Below are 21,335 nucleotides of genomic sequence, written 5' to 3' on the forward strand. Positions count from 1 at the left end.
ATGGGAACATTACGGGTAAAGGGGCACAACAATAAACAGTGTACGTTACAGTGAGATGCTTACTGCCAGGCTAAAGCCTGCAATTCGAAGCAAACGCCGAGGACTGCTGTCAAAAGGTGTTATGTTGTTGCACGGCAAAGCTCGTCCGCATACAGCTATCCACACTGCTCAGACGCTCCAGAAACTCAAATTTGAAATACTGGCTCGTCCTCCATATAGTCCTGATCTTGCCCCTTCTGACTATCACTTGTTTGGTCCACTCAAACAGGCATTAAGGGGCCGTCGATTTGCCTCGGACGAAGCAGTGAAAGAAGCGGTGCATTCCTGGCTCGCAGCTCAACCGAGAACCTTCTTTTATGAGTGCATCAGGAAACTTGTACAACGATGGACCAAGTTTCTTGAAACGCAAGGAGGCTATGTCGAAAAGTGATGTTCTTGTAAGTTTCCTATTTGAGTACAATAAAATTTTATAACTACTGTGCGGATGATAATTGACTTACCCCCGTACTTTTCTTGCGCTCCGTAGTTTTGGTGTTAGTTTTAATTGAAGTTTACGTTCGTTCTGCTGGAAGACAGCACATAGTACGAACTAAATCGGACTTTTGGTTGATACTCTGTCAAAATACGTTTGGTACCAATCTGAGTGTCTGACATGCGGAGGTTTGAGTGTGAGAACCTCGGTGGATCGAGTGGATACCGTCTCAGACGCTGAAAACCTGCCGAAGTAACAGAGCCACTAGCAGAAAGTATTCAGGGACAACGGCTACGACTGCTGCCAGATTTCGCAAGTCATCTTTCCGAAAACACGAAAGCACAAAGACTCCGAGGAGGACTCAAAGAAGCTTGCGTTTTTGTCGTTGTGTGGCTCAGTAACAGGAAAGATTAGCCGGTTCCTATAGAGCCATAAAATCGATTCGGTCTTCAGGGCTCCAGCAAAAGTTTGACAACTCGTGAGTCCTGTGAAAGACAGTATAGACCTCAGAATACCAGGAGTATATAAAATACCGTGTGGGTGTGGACAGTTTTATGTCGGACAGACTGTGCGTACTATCGAATAGCGCTGTATAGAAGACACTCTATTTTCACCCTCGGTACCTTGAGAAATCAGCAGCGCCAGGGCATGCTCTGGAAAACGAACATCGTATTCTATTCGACGAGACATCTGTCACTATACGGACTAGCAGTATCTGATACAGCGTAATACACTACTGGCCATTAGAATTGCTTCACCAAGAAGAAATGCAGATGATAAACGGGTATTCATTGGACAAATATATTATGCTAGAACTGACGTGTGATTACATTTTCATGCAATTTGGGTGCATAGATCCTGAGAAATCAGTACCCAGAACAACCACCTCTGGCCGTAATAACGGCCTTGATACGCCTGGGAAACTGTTGTCCTGACTATCTCGTCACCGCTCGTTCCGCAGCCGTGCACTACATTCAACTTTCTGCACTAACTGTCCGTATGATGCTCTCACTGCCCCCCCCCCCCTTTTTCACCAGTGCTTCGGTCTTTCTCAAAGTCCCAAAGATTGTGATAAATTGTACCGAGAATGCTTAACCCTTAAGAACACGCGTGGGGTAAAATATGCCCTGCTATAGCTTTTATAAGTTGTAAGCATTGTTAAATTCTAAAACTATGACTTTCCACATACCTTTCAACCAAATTGTCCCCCCGCCTAACAATGTTAAAGTTCCCCAGTTTCACACATTTGTTGCTGAATAAAGGTGTGTCTTCCAGTGCCTGGTAAAAAAAAAATACTCCACGAGCGTGATAACGTAGCCACTGACCTTTGGACATAGGTTGCAGATTCGAAGATGATAAAGACTAGATACACCATGTAGAACATCGTACAAACAAATATGAGATTAATATTGAGTCTGAGAGCGAAAATGACCACATTCAGAGAGTAATCATAATAAGATACTGAGCAAGAGGCAGACAGCCTTGATTCAGAGGACATGGCTGAAAAAATCAAACAAGCTGTAAAAGAAAGTTTGGCACTGTGTGGAAAAAAATCTGTACCACCAAGAAACACTTACTCTCACTTACCAAATCTGCTGTGAGGCACATCACTGAAGTGGAAGAGCCAAGTGTCGTCTGGGAGATGTGAGGTGTCCGCAGAAACAGTACCAGAAAATCAAACTTGCTGCAGGTTAATCTGTAAGGAAACTTAACTCTCAATTTTCAAATAACGTATCGGCGATGATTCTGATTAGATGTAAAAAAACAAATGCTCCAAATACACTGTCTTCGTGACGTTTAATTTTTGTCATTATAAGAATGACTGTTTACATCTTAAAATCATTAAAATACTCTAATGTTATGATTTACACACGTACATTCCAATTTCCTAATAATCGTTTCATGAAAACACACTTTTTTATAACTGGGGTAAACAATACTCCACTCGTGTATTAACGTCACAAAAATATGCACGTTTACTTGCAGGTTAAAATAAACTCACAAAAATATGAAATTTTAATCAACATACACCTTGCACCTGGAAATATTGGAGTGTCAGTTCGGTAGCATTCTGTCTACGTGATCACACGGTAACACTTTTCCTTCCCATCAGTGTAATGAGAAGAGTCCATTTTTCACTATCCACTAGCGCAGGACCTGAACAAAAACTATGGAAACACAGCGAGAAATTCATGCTTGAACATAAATCCAGATGCTAACCAAGCCTGCAGGTTGCGCTGTTGTATTTGACCACGAACGGCACCTTCCCAATATTCTCAGCATGTTTCAAGTGTCAATCGTGGTCAGAACATTGTCCTGTGTAACTAAGTGCTTCATGTCGGAGCTAAATGAACTATGACGTGGGTAAATTATTGTGCCTCCCTAGCCAAAATACTGACGTATTTGATCTTTCAAGAAGCATCATATCGAAGATTTATACAGCATACAGGAAATGTGGACTTTTTTAATTTATTAACTGTCGGAACGGGCCTCAATACTGTAAATATTAGTTTAAGAAGCACTCTGATGCAAAATTTTACCGGAAAAACATATCTTACAGTCACAACGCGGAAGAACGTGTGTGTGGAATGATCGTAACAGACGGTCACTGAAGAGGACTGTGACGAAAAATAAGAGGATGACATCTGAAAAAGTCACTGCAGATCTCAATATCTCCCTCACGAACGCTGTCAGCACCAAAACATGAAAAGAGCTCCAAAAGCAGAGAAATACTGGATGAATTGGAATTCCAAAACCACTCCTCAGTGATGCAAATGCCTCTAACAAGAAAATGTGGTGCTGAGGCCACAAAACCTCCTCTACGAAACAACGGAAAAAAATTCATTTGGTCTGATGAGTTTTGTTACATGTTGTTGTGGTCTTCAGACCAGCGACTGGTTTGACGCAGCTCTCCATGCTACTCTATCCTGTGCAAGCTTCTTCATCTCCCTGTACCTACTGCAACCTACATCCTTCTGAATCTGCTTAGAGTATCATCTCTCGGTGTCCCTCTACGATTTTTACCCTCCATGCTGCCTTCCAGTACTAAATTGGTGATCCCTTGATGCCTCAGAACATGTCCTACCAACTGATCCCTTCTTCCACTCAAGGTATGCCACAAATTTCTATTTTCCCTAATTCTATTCAATACCTCCTCATTAATTATGCGATCTACCCATCTAATCTTCAACATTCTTCTGTGGCACCACATTTCGAAACCTTACATTCTCTTCTTGTCCAAACTATTTATCGTCCACGTTTCACTTCCATACATGGCCACACTCCATACAAATACTTTCAGAAACGACTTACTGACACATAAATCTATACTCAATGTTAACAAATTTCTCTTCTTCAGAAACGCTTTCCTTGCCGTTGCCAGTCTAAAATTTTATATCCTCCCTACTTCGACCATCATCAGTTATTTTGCTCCCCAAATAGCAAAACTCATTTACTACTTTAAGCGTCTAATTTCCAAATCTAATACCGTCAGCATCACCCGATTTAATTCGACTACGTTCCATTATCCTCGTTTTGCTTTTGTTGATGTTTATCTTATATCCTCCTTTTAAGACACTGTCCATTCCGCTCAGGCGCTCTTCCAGGTCCTTTGCTGTCTCTGGCAAAATTACAATGTCATCGGCGAACCTCAAAGTTTTTATTTCTTCTCCATGGATTTTAATTCCTACTCTGAATTTTTCTTTTGTTTCATTTACTGCTTGCTCAATATACAGATTGAATAACATCGGGGAGAAGCTACAACCCTGTCTCACTCCCTTCCCAACCACTGCTTCCCTTTCATGCCCCTCGACTCTTATAACTACCATCTGGTTTCTGTACAGATTGTAAATAGCCTTTCGCTCCCTGTATTTTACCCCTGTCACCTTCATAATTTGGAAGAGAGTATCCCAGTCAACATAGTCAAAAGCTTTCTCTAAGTCTACAAATGCTAGAAACATAGGTTTTCCTTTCTTTAATCTATTTTCTAAGATAAGTCGTAGGGGCAGTATTGCCTCATGTGTTCCAACATTTCTAGGGAATCCAAACTGATCTTCCCCGAGGTCGGCTTCTGCCACTTTTTCCATTCGTCTGTAAAGAATTCGTGTTAGTATTTCGCACCGTGACTTATTAAACCGAAATTTCAGTAATTGTCGCATCTGTCAACACCTGATTTCTTTGGGATTGGAATTATTATATTCTTTTTGAAGTCTGAGGGTATTTCGCCAATCTCATACATCTTGCTCACCAGATGGTAGAGTTTTGTCAGGACTGGCTCTCGCAACGCTATCAGTAGTTCTAAAGGAATGTTGTCTACTCCCGGGACCTTGTTTCGTCTTAGGTATTTCAGTGCTCTGTCAAACTCTTCACGCAGTATCATATCTCTCATTTCATCTTCATTTACATCCTCTTTCATTTCCATAATATTGTCCTCAAGTACATCACCCTTGTACAGACCCTCTATATACTCCTCCCACCTTTCTGCTTTCTCTTCTTTGCTTAGAACTGGGTTTCCATCTGAGCTCTTGATATTCATACAAGTGGTTCTCTTTTCTCCAAAAAGTCTCTTTTTGTTACATAATGTTTCCAATTTCTGGCCCAGTTTACGTTCCAAGAGTGAAACACGGCGGGTGTTCAGTGATGATATGGGCAGTCATACCGTGGTATTCCACAGGTAGGGTCGCATCACAGCCAAGGATTATGTGACAATTTCGGCTGATCATATCCATCCCGCAGTATAATGTTTGTTCTCCAACGGTGATGCTGTGTTCTAAGACGAGTGGGCCGCTGTTCACACTGTTTGCATCGTCCAGGATTGATTTTGTGAGCACGACGATGAACTGTTGCCTTTGTGGCATGCTTCGGAGACAAGCGTGGGTGATCGCCATCCACCTTCCTCGTCGTTACCTGAACTTGGCCTGCTTTGGAGAAAGAATGGTGTAAGATTCCCTTGAAAACCATACAGGACCTGTATTGATCGATTCCGAGACGATTGGAAACTGCTTTGAATGCCAAAGGTTTTTCAACACAAATTAGGCATGGCAAAGTGTTGTGTTTAAGATATTTCCATATTTGTGTCCACTCCCTGTAGACTATATGCAGGAGGGTACCTGTAATAAATGCATTTTAAGTGCTGTGTTAGCTTCGAGGCGTGAAATTGAAAGGATGAATGGAGAGAGAAACACAGTAGCGGAGCAGTCGACTCTTACCGAAACGCACCACGAGGGCCATTACGCTTAACGCACCCATCCGGTGGACGGTAACAAACTGTGACCCCCTTCAGAACCGAAACCTGGATGCGCGCCTATCCATCGCTCCCATATGCGCCATTATCATTTAAAGAAAGAAAGAGTTGAGTTCGACGTCCTGTCAGTGACGAGATCTTTCGAAGCGTTTCATAATCTGGGACTGGGAATGATAGGAAAGGAAATCGGCCACGTCTTTTTCCGAGGAGTCCTGCCGCCATTCCCTTAAGCGATTTGGTGGAACCACAGAAAACTTAAATCTGGATGGCCAACCACCTGTCCTTCACAATACAAGTCCACGGTCTTGCCTCTGTGCACCTCGGTCGGTGTTATACGTTGAAAGACTCTCCCATGAACACTCTGTGCCATCACTCCCTTCCCTCCCCCCGCCCCCCCCCCCCCTTTCTTTCCTCTCAGATGAGTTGATCTCAATTTATTGTGTGTGTATACTGAGAGGGATTAGCAAGCTTTGTAAGGATAAGAAGTAGAAGAAAGTGTTACAGGATTAAGAATGAGAGAGAAGAAAGCTTAATTGAGTTCTGCAATAAATTTAAGCTCGTAAATACTTTGTTCAAGAACCACAAGAGGAGGAAATATACTTGGAAAAGTCCGGGAGATACCGGAAGATTACATCATGCTCAGACAGAGATTCCAAAATCAGCTATTGGATTCTAAGGGGTACCCAGGAGCAGATATAGACTCAGATCCCAATTTAGTAATGATGAAGAGTAGGCTGAAGTTTAAGAGACTAGTCAGGACGAATCAATGTGCAAAAAAGCGGGATACGGAAATACTAAGGAATGAAGAGATGCGCATGACGTTCTCAGAGGCTATAGATAATGCGATAATCAAAAGCTCGGTAGACAGTTCGGTGGAAGAGGAATGAACATCTCTGAAAAGGGCAGTTACAAAAGTTGGAAGAAAAAGCATAGGGACAAGGAAGGTAACTGCGAAGGAACCGTGGGTAACAGAAGAAATACTTCAGCTGATCGACGAAAGAAGGAAGTACAAAAACGTTCTGAAATATTCAGGAATGCAGAAGGTATGATATAAATAGGAAGTGCAGGGAAGCTAAGACGAAATGGCTGCATAAAAATGTGAAATCGGAAAAGCAATGACTGTCGGAAGGACTGACTCAGCATGTACAAACGTCAAAATATCTTCTGTGAAATTAAAAGCAAGGGTGGTAACATTAAGAGTGCAATTGGAATTACACTGATAAATGCAGAGGAGAGAGTGGGTAGGTGGAAAGAGCTGGAAAAGTTCTCTGAATGCGTCAACGAGGGGGAGAACTTGCCTGATGACGTGATAGAAAAAGAAACTGGAGTCCACAGGGAAGAGATAGGGGATCCGGTATTAGAATCACAATTTAAAAGAACTTTGGACGACTTAAGATGAAATAAGACAAAAGGGATAGATAACGTTCCATCGGAATTTCTAAAGTAATTGGGGGGGGGGGGGGGAGGCAACAAAAAGACTACTCACGTTGGTGTGTAGAATGTATAAGACTGACGATATATCCACAGACTTTCGGAAAAACATCATCCACACAATTCTGAATATTACATGACCAGAAAAGTGCGAGAATTAGCACACAATCAGATTAGCAGCCCATACATCCAAGTTTCTGGCAGGAATAATATATCAGAATGGAAAAGAAAGCTGAAGATCTGTTAGACGACTATCAGTTTGGCCTCAGGGAAGGTACAGGCACCAGAGAGGCGGTTCTGACATTGCAGGTGATAGTAAGAAAAAAAATGGTTCAAATGGCTGCGAGTACTATGGGACTTAACTTCTGAGGTCATCAGTCCCCTAGAACTTAAAACTACTTAAACCTAACTAACCTAAGGACATCACACACATCAATGCCCGAGGCAGGATTCGAACCTGCGACCGTAGCGGTCGCGCGGTTCCAGACTGTAGCGCCTAGAACCGCTAGGCCACCCCGGTCGGCAAGCAGTAAGACTGGAAGACCATGAACGAAGTGCTCAGATTAAAAAAGTTGTAAGACAGTGATTTATTTTCTTTCGCCCCTACTGTTCAGTAGGGGCCAATGAATGAAATAAAAGAAAGTTCCAAGGGTGGGATTAAAATTCAAGGTGAAAGGAAATAAGTTTAGCTGATGACATTGCTATTCTCAGTAAAAGTGAAGAATTACAGGATCTGTTGTGTGGAATGCAGCGTCTAATACGTACATGGTTTGGCATTAAATCGAAGAAAGACGAAAGTAGTGCAAAGTAGCAGAAATGGAACAGCAGGAAACATCAGAACTGGGGAACACGAAGCAGGAGAAGTTAAGGAATTATCCTACATAGGCAGCAAAATAACTCATGATAGATGGAGCCAGGACGACTTAAAAAGCAGCCTAGCACACACAAAAAGGGCATTCCTGGCCTAGAGAAGCCTACTAGTATCAAACAATGGTCTTAATTTGAAGAAGAAATGTCTGAGAATGTATGTTTTGGGCCCAGCATTGTGTGATAGTGAGACATGGACTGTGGGAAAACCAGAACAGAAGATAATTGAAGCATTTGAGGTATGTTGCTACAGAAGAATGTTGAAAATTAGGTGCACTGATACGATAGGGAACGAGGAGGTTCTCTACAGAATCAGCGAGAAAAGGCATATATGAAAAACACTGACGAGAAGAAAGCCAGAGATGATAGGACGTATGTTACGACATCAGAAATAATTTCCATGTTACTAGATGGAGTTTTAAATGAAGAAACTTTAGAGGAAGACAGGGATTGGAATACATCCAGCAAATAAAAAAAAATGGTTCAAATGGCTCTGAGCACTATGGGACTTAACATCTGAGGTCATCAGTCCCCTAGAACTTAGAACTACTTAAACCTAACTAACCTAAGGACATCACACACACCCACGCCCGAGGCAGGATTCGAATCTGCGGCCGTAGCGGTCACGCGGTTCCAGACTGAAGCGCCTTGAACCGCTCGGCCCAGCAAATAATTGAGGGCGTAGGTTGCAAGTGTTACTCTGGAGTGAAGAGGTTCGCACAGGAGAAGAGTTCTTGCCGGGACACATCAGACCAGTCAGAACACTGATAAATAATAAAATAATAATAATAATAATAAGCTGATGCTTCAAGCGAGACAGATGTGACCAATCTACTCTCTCGCCGAGTTGTTGGCGGTGGTTGAGCGGTCGTGAATGAGTTGCTATCGGCTATGCCTTTAATTCAGTCACTGATGTCTGTCAGCATCTACGTATGCGAAGGCTTGCTGACAAGTAGTGCCTCCGAATTTATATGAAAACTCTTAAAGATTTTTGAATAAAATAGATGTTATGAACATTCTGCATCTTTATTCTTCATGACTACTTATTTATTTCTCAACAGTCACTCTGGCGACAAACAAATTTCTCTCAAAGAGAGAACAGTTTATTGATACCATCACTGTAGAATATTTGACGAAGCCACAATCTCACCTCACCGCTTCATCAGTACCAAAGTAAAGTTCTCACAGATGTTCTCTAAATTTTGGGAACCGACGAAAATCGGATGGAGCCAACTCGGGGTAGTATGGAGGTGATCGATGAACCCCAAGGCTTCAGATTGTTGCAGATGTCGCAGCGCTCATGAGAGATCTGGCATTGAGAATCTGAAGGGGGGGGGGGGGGGCTTCCATGTGTCGACGAACCCTTCGAATTCGAAACTCGATTACAGCATATTGTTCCTTACGCACTGACATATCTACGTTACACACCGTCATGTTACACGCTGCAATTCGAAGCCCTCTAGTGGCAGATGGCTGCAAGTACAAGTATGTAGACAAGAATAATAAAGACGTAGAATGTTAATAATGTTTGTTTTATTTAAAAAGCTTTTATAGTTTCCACTTAGGAAATACGGAGGGTCAAGTGTTCGGTAGGAGGGTGCCTACAACCAATTTAACACTATTTCTGGGCCTTTCCATTCTTGAACACTTGAACAGCATGTGGGAAAAATTAACTCCTAAATTTTTCCGCGTGAGCAGTGATTTATCTCATTTTATTACGACGGTGACTTCTTCCTGTGCATTTGGGAGTCAACAAATTATTTTGGCATTCGGAGGAGAAAACTGGTGACTGAAATTTCGTGAAAAAATTCTCGCCGCAACGAAAAACGCCTTTGTTTTAATGACTGCTACGCCAACTTTCTTGTCTTATCCGTCGTACGCTCTTATATATTTCGTGATAATACAGAACGAGCCTCTCTTCTTTGAACTATTTAGATAGCCTCTGCGATCTCATCTGGTAAGGATCAGATACTACGCTACTATACTGCAGAAGAGGACGGACAAGCGTAGTCTAGGCAGACTCTATAGTAGAGTTGTATCTTCTGTGTGTTCTGCCAGTGAAACGCAGTCTTCAGTTCGCTTTTCCAGCAACATTTTCTATGTGATAATGCCGATTTAAGTTGTTCGTAATTGTAATCCCTAGTTATTTAGTTGAATGGACAATCTTTAAATTTTTGTGATTTATTGAGTAAGTGAAATTTTAACTTTTTTTTGGTACTCATGTTTTGGGCCTCACACTTTTGTTTGGGATGAACTATCACTTTTTGCAGCATGCAGATGTCTTGTCTAAATAATTTTACAATTTTTTGACCCTCTGACTCTCTGACCAGACGGTAAACCACAGACACCATGATTCACAAACAATCTGAGAGGGTACTCAGATTGTCTCCTAAATTGTTTATGTAGACTCAAAGCATCATCCGCAAACAATCTAAGAGGGTCCTTACACTCCTCCTCCATGACGAACTGACGGTCTTGTCTCACAGTGGGATAAATGTATTAATAGTTATGGCGGTTACTTTGAAATAATAAACAGTTTATTTATTTTTCTGGATGTGTCTCGTTTTCATTTGACTGCCCGTTGTAGACAAAGAACAGCAGACAACTTGTAACAGTTCCCTGAGGAATCCTAGATATCTCTTCAGTTTCGCTGTATGACCTCCTGTCGATTACAACGATCTGTTGGGAATTCATGAGTGCAGTCACACAACTGGGGCGGATACACCACAGGTACGCAACTTTATTAGCAGGCGATTGTTGCAAAAGCCTTCTGGAAATATAGAAATGTGGAATCAACATGCCAGTAGTACTCACTACTTGGTGTTAGCAATCTGTTGTGTTTCACAGGAACAATATTTTCTGCATCCATGCCGGTTGTGCGTCAATAGATCGTTTCTTTCGAGATATTTCATAATTCTACGATACACAAAAGTTGATCTACTAGTAGTGCAACCCCTACGTATGTAGTACAAAAAACCAACGTGCTACTCTAGCATTAGCCAGCTTGAATCTTGGTGCTGATAAGAGTGAGAGGGGCTATTCCAATAAATCAGACCTGAAAGTGTACTTGTAGGAACAAGGGCGAGGGATGGGTTGGAGGTTTCCTGAGGGTTTGGCAGGGGTGGGGGGGGGGGGGGGGGGCGGGGGGTGGGGGGGGGGGGGGAACAATAGGTTAAAGACCTGTCAATCAAAAGAGAACAATAGGTTAATGATATGTCAATCAATGGAGAACAATAGTTTTGCTCCTGAGTGCATACCTCCCCTGATGTAGGCAACCCGCACTAACAAAATGCGCTGGTGCCATGTTGTCCCCCTACTGGCCTTACAACCAGAAGTGATGGTTTTGTGTGTCATTTCATAGCAGAACCCCTTTGGTTGTCATTCACGGCACCCTTACAGCATAGCGGCACGTCGACGATATTCCATGCCTCGTTTGTCCATCTTGGTAAACCATCCTGGGCTTACATTTCCGTAAGATAATGCCCCGCCCGCACATGACGAGAGTTGCTACTGCTTGTCTTTGTGCTTACCACACCCTGTTTTGGCCAGGAAGGTCGCTGGATTTCTCCCTGACTGAGAATGTTTGGAGCCCTATATGCTCAGTTGACCTTCTCAGTTGTGAGGCTCTTACACTTGAATAAATCATACAATTTTTCTGGAATTGTAACCATTTGTTTATTTGTACATGTATAACAAATACACCAAATTCCGCCCCATTCGGACAGCTGCTTTCTGGTGCGTCTTTCTTTCTATTCTTTTTTTCTTAGGGTGTACATTGAGTTCATATAGTGAACGTAAAAAGTATTGAGGCACCTACATGTTTGTTTTGAAGCGTGTACAGGAGACAATTCGCTGCACTACAAAAACATAGACTAAAAATGTAGGTGTTGTAAGTTTTGTTTTCTGTGTCAAGCGCGAAAAGCTAAAAATGACAAACGCCTTACGCCAGATGAGAAAAAAATGTAGGGAGTCTTCTGTTTCTGACAGCCAAAAGGGGTTTAATGCGTAACAAAAAGCAATAATAGGATGCTTTCGCAGCTAAATTCACGGATTCCGGCTGAAAGCATTTTTTGCATACAGGGTGCTTCAATACCGTTGCATGAAACGTCTAGGGATGATGGATCAGGTCAAAAGTGGCGTATATCTTTAGTATTAGAACTAGCAAATTCTATTAACCAGATGCCCCAATAAGTTGATAACGTGATTGACAACAAGAAAACTTTGAAAATCGGTATCTCAAAGTGGAGAAATATAGTTTAGTAGCGAATCTAACAAACGTTGTTCCTCATGACGTGATCTATCACCCTAGAAGTTTCATGCAAAAACTTCGAAATACTCTGTGTCGTCGTTTAACTGGCCACTAGGGTAACACGAAGGGCCCGCGGCCACGAAGTTAAGATCTAATAAAAGTTCGGCAATTCGTGAAAGCAGCGTACCCAGTACGCGGGTAACCTTTAGGAGAGAGAGAGAGAGAGAGAGAGAGAGAGAAAGAGAGAGAGAGAGAGAATCATCCATGACATTTCACACGTCATTGCACTGCAAAGTTGTTATAAGGCATCCGTAGAAATCTGCGTCACAATTGACACCCGTGTAAAGCATAGGTACTGATAAGGCACTACTAACAGACACCGTTTAACACGTTTTTATTAGGTCGCTGTCCTATCTGTTTGTCCGGCACAAACTGATTTTAAACTAATTTCCCGAAGAGCTAGACTTGAAACTTTCAACACTGCTCAGAACTGGATGACAATGCAGTAATAACTCGCTTTCTTGTTTGATGTGTGGCGGAGGGTACTTCGAGTACCACTATCATTTCCTGATGAGGAAGAGACTTGAAACTTTCAACATAGCCCGAACTGGATGACAATGCAATAACAGCTCACTTTGGTGACTGATGTGTGGCGAGGTGCTTTGTATACCACTGCTATTTCCCCCTTTTCCTGTTTCACTTGCCAATGTTTCGTGGTAAGAATGGTTGCTGGTAAGTCCCAGAGTGAGCTCAGTTCTCCCTAAATTTTACCTTCGAGGTATTTTTGTGAAGTAATCGTAGGAATCAGCAACGTATTGGCGGACTTAGGTGAATAGAAACTGAAATAATGTTGAAATTTGCCACGTGTGTCTGTTGCCATCGAAATGTTTTAAATCGATTGAAAAATTTGATACACACAAGACTGAAAGCCAGTAAATAATTAGTTAAATAAAAACTTTATTATAACATAACATTATAGCGTAAAATGGACTAAAAAGTGTATAAAATAATTTCTCCTAACCCCCCATACAAATAGTCCTGAAAATTTATGCTTGTGAGTTTTTAATAGTTATGAAAGTACTTGCTGAATTTAAAACGAAAAACTGGGGCGCATGCAATATATAATAGATGAATGAATAGTTCACCTTACTATTATCTATTACATGGGCCCACGTTTTTCGTTTTAGATTCTACAAGTATTTTCATAGCTATTAAAAACTCACAAGCACATATTTTCAGGACTATCTGTATGGGGCTAGGAGAAACTGTTATATGTTTTAGTCGTTTTAAAATGTGTTTTATTAAAAATCTTTTATTTAAATAATTGCCTTTCTCCCCTTTGCCTCCTTTACACTTTCCAGTCAGCCGTTGTGGTGCCTCCAGATTGTAAGACTTTTCCTCTGCCCCTTGTCCACTCTGAATCATAGGCAGTAAATTTTAATGTTCTTCTTTTCTTCCTTCCAGCTGTAGGTTTTTGTAGCGTGGACCAGCCGACCTTGGCAGTGATCTTGCGTTACCGAGAAACTGACCTAGTTGCACAGTGCCCTTTATCTCGGTTCCAGATACCAGACGCAGCCACTTATCTCTAGCATTCTGCAGTGGCCACGACTCGGCAAACTGCACACGATAAGAAATAATATTCCCAGAAGGCACTGCGACCGTTACAGGCAACGGAGCGCATCACGGAAGTGGCAATCAAGTTTTTTTCTGAAAAACTTGGTGCAGTAAGTAAAACACGTGCATAAAAACAGAACTCAGTAAATTTTACAAGCTTTACTGCCTTCAAATAACCATATGTCACATTTTAACGAATACAGCACGGACGCAATTAAAACTTCGAGGAAGGCGAATGAAATGGAGAAGCAAAGAATCAGATTCTTTCTACCCGTTCTGAAATGACAAAATCTGTATGCGGTAGACCTGTCCTCATTGTACCTACGTAGATTTTCAGTTTTCATTTGTTTACACCTTTATGCACATCCTTACTTTCCAAACGATCACACTTTGTGTCGCGGGTGGATTCTTACTGTTCTGCGAGGGATACTTGGAAAAAAAAATTTGATTGCCTTGGTTCTAAAAAAAATGATTTTTTTAAATATTTGACAGCTTCTTTCTCATGTTTTGGGAGTTTATTGCCGTGTAGATTGTTGAGTTTTACGCAAATCGTCATTAATCACTAAACATTGTGAATATCGGCTTAGAAATGCATTTGGCGAAGAAACCTCATGTAACGCATAATCGGTCTTTTCTCAGTGACAACTTTCGTGAAGGACGCCCGAGAACTGCTGTTAGTGATGAAAATCTTGTCGCTGTTAGACGACAATGCTTGAAGATCGACGGCCAACTTATGAATTTATTCAGGCGACGTTCGGTGTTGGTATCAGTCAAATCCAAAAAAAGATGTATCAACAGTTCCTACGGATGTTAAATTTATTTTATGTCGGGATCTTTCCGTTGTTAAGCCTATGTAATATCCTACCAGGGTACAATTCGAATGGGCACAGCTGAATGGGTAAGTGCCGAAAGCCAAAGAATAAAAAAAAAGACGTGGAAAAACTTTGTTATGGATTCCCCATAAACTGATTCCCGATCGAAAAGAACAACGCACTGATTGGCGCAGAAAAACTCTGGAAAAATCCCAAGGCGGCATGTCGTTTCTAATGACGAACCTTGGGTTCACTGTTATGATCTTGTAAAGAAAAGTCGATCGGTTCATTGGGTATTGCGAACAGAACCCACGCCTATAAAAGTCCGACAAATTCGCAGAGCTTATGATAGTCCCTAGCATTTTTTATAAAACGTGTCATATCCTAACTGTAACATTATAACATACGACGCACCGTTACTCCCGATTAGTACAAAAATGTCTGTTTATCGCAGTTTTCTGAAAAAGTCCATGAAAATTGACCAAAAGGAAAAATAATTTTAGATATCTACAACGCATCGGCACGTACAAAACTGACAACTGAATACCTGGATGTCCGAAAGGTCAGCACTGTCTACCCTACACCATCCAGCCCTAACCTAACACCGTGCGATTTCTTTTTTGTTTCCGAAAATTAAAGATAAAATGCATGGAATCAATTTTTCGTCATCAGATGAAGCACGTGAACATTATAAAAACCAGGTTACTGAAGTGCATCAGGGAGAATGTCATCACTGGTTGCAAAACTGTGTTGGTGTTAAAGGGAAATATTTTAAGAAAGAATAAATTCATTTAATATTTTTTTGAAACTGATCCTTGTTTGAGTTTCTAGAACTTCTCAGTATCGGCCTCGGAGTAACAGCTTAGCTCATTACTAGTGCTGTGCGGACAGGAAGCGGCCGAATTACGACTGGCATTGTTCCACAGAACTATGCGTTCCGCCGACCACATTTGCCAAGCTTGTTTCGATTACACTGCAGAAGTTTCATTGGGACGTTCTTACCCATCCTCCATACCACGTCGATCTCTTCCCATGTGATTTCCATATTTTTGGTGCCCGGAAGAAAGACATCGTGGCCATCGATTTGCTTCGAAAGAAGTCGTGCACCGCTGGGTACAATCATGGTTCCGTAGGCACTGGAAACATTTTTTTCCGTAAAGGCATTGACCATCTTGCATCAAATGTATTAGCAGTTATGGTGATTACTTTTGAAACAGTGACCAGTTTACTTACTTTTTTTCCCTCTAACTCGTTTTCATTTGACTGCCCCTTCTAGGTTTAGCGTATTGTTCTAGTTCACCTGCGGTCAGAAGCCGGAATTTGGTTCTATTTATTTAGCCTACGGCTAATATACACAACTGTCAACACATGTATACAAATCAGGAACAATGCCCTTGACAAGTTTATATGTATAACTGAATGTCCAGTTCTTTAATACAGTGCACAGCGTCTGGTGTTGCTAACAGGAAATCATCTTTGTTACCATGATATGCTCGAATCTGAGGGTCGCTGACGATGTGAGCGAGGCGTGGGGCTACACAGTCACAATCTGAATTGGGCAGCTTGTTCCACTTGTGGAATGTATCTTTGTAGTGGTCATAGCCTGTTCGAATTCCATTAAGGGCAGTACATATTTTGCACAGTAAGTGAGAGGCACTTGGGAGCTTAGCACCTTAGCATAGGCGCATGTGTGTTATTGCTTTCCACCGACCTTTCCATTCTTCGAGGTTTAATAGCTCTGGCAACCATTGGGGGGGGGGGGGCGGGGGGGGGGGGGAGTGCGGCAGAGAAACAGAACACTCGTTGTCATAATGCGGAAACGGAGCGATTTATCTGACGTCCAAAAGAGCATGTTCGTTGGCTTTCGGGTCAAGTATGGAAGCAGTTTCGAAATGGCTGAGTTTATAAACTGCATCCCGCCGAATGACGGCTGCAAAGATGTATAGGAGCCGAATAGACGTGCAACTGTTGAGAAACTGACCGACTGTACAGCGAACGTTGCTGCGCGTTGGCTTACACAGCAGGCACCTGGTTCATGTACCCATCATGCTGACTGCTATCCATCGGTAAAGAAGGCTGCATTTTGCACGCCAGTACCGCAGCTGAACGTCCACTGAATGGCTATAGGTGGCCTTTCCAGATGAGTCAGTTTTTATGGTACTTCGGACCGATGGCCTTCGGCGTGTATGGCCCTGCAGCAAACGTTGGAAGGGTCAGGGAGGAGGGGGAGGAGGAGGAGAAGATTGTTTAACGTCCCATCGAGAACGAGGTCATTAGAGACGGAGCACAAGCTCGGATTAGGGAAGGATGGGGAAGGAAACCGGCCATACCCATTCACAGGAACCATCCTGTCATTTGCCTGAAGCGATTCAGGGAAATCACGGAAAACCTAAATAAGGATGACCGGATGTGGATTTGAACCATCGTTCTCCCGAACGCGAGTCCAGTGTGCTAACCACAGCGCCACCTCGTTCGGTGAAGGGTCTGTGCTGGAGGAGGGGGCATTATGTCTAGGGAATGTTTTCGTGGCATTCCCTGTGTGATCTGGTCATTCTGGAAGGTACATTAGATCAAAACAAGTATGCATCTATTCTTGGGGACTATGTCCACGTCGGCCGGAGTGGCCGTGCGGTTCTAGGCGCTACAGTCTGGAGCCGAGCGGCCGCTATGGTCGCAGGTTCGAATCCTGCCTTGGGCATGGATGTGTGTGATGTCCTTAGGGTTAGTTAGGTTTAATTAGTTCTAAGTTCTAGGCGACTGATGACCTCAGGAGTTAAGTCGCATAGTACTCAGAGCCATTTGAACCATTTTTGACTTTGTCCACCTCTACATGCAGTTTGTTTTCCCCCAGCACGGTGGCATCTACCAGGAGGACAATGCAACGTGTCAGACAGTTCGCGCTATACGTACGCGGTTCGAAGACCACGAGGATGGTTTTACCATACTTCCCTGGCCACCAAAGTCACTGGTTTTAAACCCAGTCAAGAATCTGTGGGACGACCTCGAACGAGCTTTAAGCGCCATGGATTCTCAGGCGAGACACCATGCTCAGCTGGCTGTACTAGAGTCAGCATGATTCCACATCCCTATCAGTACCTTTCATAACCTATTTGAATCACTTCCTGCACGTCCCACAGCGGTCCGCGTAGCTAAAGGTAATTATTCAGGCTTTAGACAGGTAATCACATTAACGTTACTGGACAGTGTGCTCTATTTTGTACAGGTCCCACGCACTTGAGCAATATTCCGGGATAGGTCGCACAAGTGTTTTGCATGCAATTTCCTATGCAGACTGATTGCATTTCTCTAATATTCTATCAATGAATCGCAGTCTGCCATCTGGTTTACTTAGAACTGTGCCTGCCAGTACGTGAACGTTCCATTTTTTTATTCTCCCAAGCTGCTACAACCAGCTATTTGTTTGAATTGACGAATGCCAAAAGTGACTCATTGATACTGCGGTCGTATAAGATACTCAGCCGAAAGCAATGCTACGAATGCCAAACGTTACATAATACGTATTAATTGAAGTCTCTTGAGTGAGCGCGCCAGGTTTCCATCACTTTCAACAGATAGCGTAGCTGCAGGACAGTTTCAAAATGGCGTCTGTAGGTGATGTACGTTACAGGCAACGTGCCGTCATTGAATTTCTCACTGCAGAGAAAGAAACTGTGGCGAATATTCACAAACGCTTGTGCAAAGTAATGGAGCACCTATTGTCGACAGAAGTACAGTTAGTCGCTGGCGCACGGAGGGTAAGGTCATCAGAAGGCGGTTCGGCGGAGCTCCACAATTTGCAGCGGCCGGGGAGACCATCCAAGGCAGTCACACCTGACACGCTGCAGCGAGCTGACGTCACTCGAGAGGACAGACACATTACGGCAGTTGGCGCTGCATCTGTCAATCAGCAGAGGAAGTGTGGACGCAATTATCCGCACTCTTGGATAATCAAAAATGTGTGCAAGACGGGTCCCGCGGTGTCTAGCGGTGGATCACAAATCACACAGAAAAAACATTTGTCTCGATTTGTTCAACGTTTTGAAGATGGGAAGGCCTTCTTGTCCCAGGTTGTGACAGGTGATGAAACCTGGGTTCACCGTTTTCAGCCCGAAACAAAACGACAGTCGATGGAATGGCAGGTCATGCATGATCAGCGTGTCCTGAGACTGGGAAGTTGTGATTCTCATTGATGTGATGCTAAGAACCGGTACTATTAATTCAGAAGTGTATGTCAACACATTAACAAAACTCAGACGCGCTTCTAGCGGCTTCGGCGCCACAGCAACCCAGGAGATGTTGTGCTGCAACACGAGAACCTCGGTCCCACACAAGTCTCAGGACTGCTGCCGTCGCAAAACAGGGTTGGGCAGTGTTACCCCGTCCACACTACAGCCCTGTCCTAGCACCCTCGGTCTTCTACCTGTTTGCGTCAGTAAAGGATGCCATTCGTGGAAGACATTTTGAGGACGATGAGGTGGTGATTCACACAGTGAAGCACTGGCTCCGCTACCACGACAAGGATTGGTACCGACAGGGCATACACGCTCTCGTTTCGCGCTGGAGGAAGGCCATAGAACGGGATGATGATGATGATGATGATGACGATGATGATGATGATGAGGCCCCATACTCCGAGGAGCGGGAGACCCGCACCGCCGACTAGGCAAGGTCCTAGCGGAGTTGGTTTGTCATTGCCTTCCTCCGACCGTAATGTGGAAGAATGATGATGATGATGATGAAGACGACACAATAACACCCAGTCATCTCGAGGCAGGGAAAATCCCTGACCCCGCCGGGAATCGAACGCTACCGCAAGACCACGAGCTGCGGACATAGAAGACGATGCAGATAACGTGGAAAAATAGGGTGTGTAGATAAAACCCCATTCTTTCGTTATTTATTTAGTTTTTTATTTACACTTCAAGTTCCACAGGACCAAATTGAGGAGGAAATTTCCAAGGTCATGGAACGTGTCAGTAGATAAAATTATAACATAAAAGTAATAGCAGATAAAAATAAAATATTTATGAACTCGAAGAAAGTCATTTCATAAGTTTAAGTAAGGACAATCAACAATACAACAAGAATCAGGTTATTTTTTCAAGGAACTCCTCGACAGAATAGGAGTGACCCATGAGCAAACTCTTCAGTTTCTTTGAAAGCGCGTGGGTTACTGCTAAGATTTTTGAATTCGAGTTGTAGCTTATTGAAAATGGATGCAGCAGTATACTGCACACCTTTCTGCGCAAGAGTTAAGGAAGTCCAATCCAAATGCAGGTTTGATTTTTACCGAGTATTAATTGAGTGAAAGCTGCTTATTCTTGGGAATAAGCTAATATTGTTAACAAGAAATGACGGCAAGGAGTATATATATTAAGAGGCCAATGCCAAATATCCAGACTCGTGAACAGGGGTCGACAAGAGGTTCGTGAGCTTACACCAGCCGGCCGAAGTGGCCGTGCGGTTAAAGGCGCTGCAGTCTGGAAGCGCAAGACCGCTACGGTCGCAGGTTCGAATCCTGTCTCGGGCATGGATGTTTGTGATGTCCTTAGGTTAGTTAGGTTTAACTAGTTCTAGGGGACTAATGACCTCAGCAGTTGAGTCCCATAGTGCTCAGAGCCATTTTTTTGAGCTTACACCACTTATTGCCAAAAAAATATCCTTTTAGAATGAGAAGAGTTCCCCTAGAAAATAATACCATACGACATAAACGAATGAAAATAAGCAAAGTAGACTAATTTTCGTGTCGAACGATCACTCACTTCAGATATCGTTCGAATAGTAAAAATGGCTGCATTAAGTCTTTGCACAAGATCCTGAACGTGGGCTTTCCACGACAGTTTACTATCTATCTGAACACCTAGAAATCTGAACTGTTCAGTTTCACTAATCATATGCTCATTCTCTGAAATTAAAACGTCAGGTTTTGAACTGTAAAAAACTGAGTCTTACTTTGATTTAGCGTTAGTTTATTTTCTACAAGCCATGGACTTAGGTCATGAACTGCACTATTTGAAATCGAGCCAATGTCCCACACAATATCCTGTACTACCAAGCTAGTGTCTTCAGCAAACAGAAATATTTTATATTTACCCGTAATACTTTATATAAACAAGGAGCAGGAGTAGTCCTAACACTAATCCCTAGGGCAACAACCCCCCCCCCCCACTTGACCGTACCCCACACAGATCACCATCACAGCCATTCTCAACATTGTGAATAATGACCTTTTGCTGTCTGTTACTAAAGTAAAAGGTGAACCAATTGTGAGCTACTCCCCGTGTTCCATAACGGTCTAACTTCTGGAGCAATATTTTGTGATCAACACAGTCAAACGGCTTAGTTAAACCAAAAAATATGCCTAGCGTTCGAAACCTTTTGTTTAACCCATCCAGTACCTCAGAGAGAAAAGAAAATATAGCATTTTCAGTTGTTAAGCGACTTCTAAAGCCGAAATGTACATTTAATAGCAAATCATGTGATGTAAAATGATCAATTATCCTTACATACACAGCCTTTTCAATAACTTTAGCAAACACTGATGGCATAGAAATAGTCTAAAATTTTATAAAGCGGCTTTACTACTGAGTACTTTAATCGCCCAGGAAACTGACCAGTCCTAAAGGAAAAATTACAAATATGCCTAAA

General features: G+C 42.7%; 1 protein-coding gene across 3 annotated transcripts in view; it reads left to right on the plus strand.

Moving 5' to 3' along the window:
- Positions 1-21,335, plus strand: part of LOC126412576 (uncharacterized) — a 208,840-nt gene that overhangs the window by 158,764 nt on the left and 28,741 nt on the right. Inside the window, exon 2 of one of the 3 annotated variants that reach the window (XM_050082226.1) lies at positions 13,824-13,985. The exons of the other annotated variants lie outside the window; for them this stretch is intronic. The gene's annotated coding sequence lies outside the window, so the exon portion shown is untranslated. The remainder of the gene's footprint in view (positions 1-13,823; positions 13,986-21,335) is intronic. 3 annotated transcript variants of the gene reach the window in all.

Source organism: Schistocerca serialis, chromosome 7 (assembly GCF_023864345.2).
Source record: "Schistocerca serialis cubense isolate TAMUIC-IGC-003099 chromosome 7, iqSchSeri2.2, whole genome shotgun sequence".
NCBI classification, from domain to species: Eukaryota; Metazoa; Arthropoda; class Insecta; order Orthoptera; family Acrididae; genus Schistocerca; species Schistocerca serialis.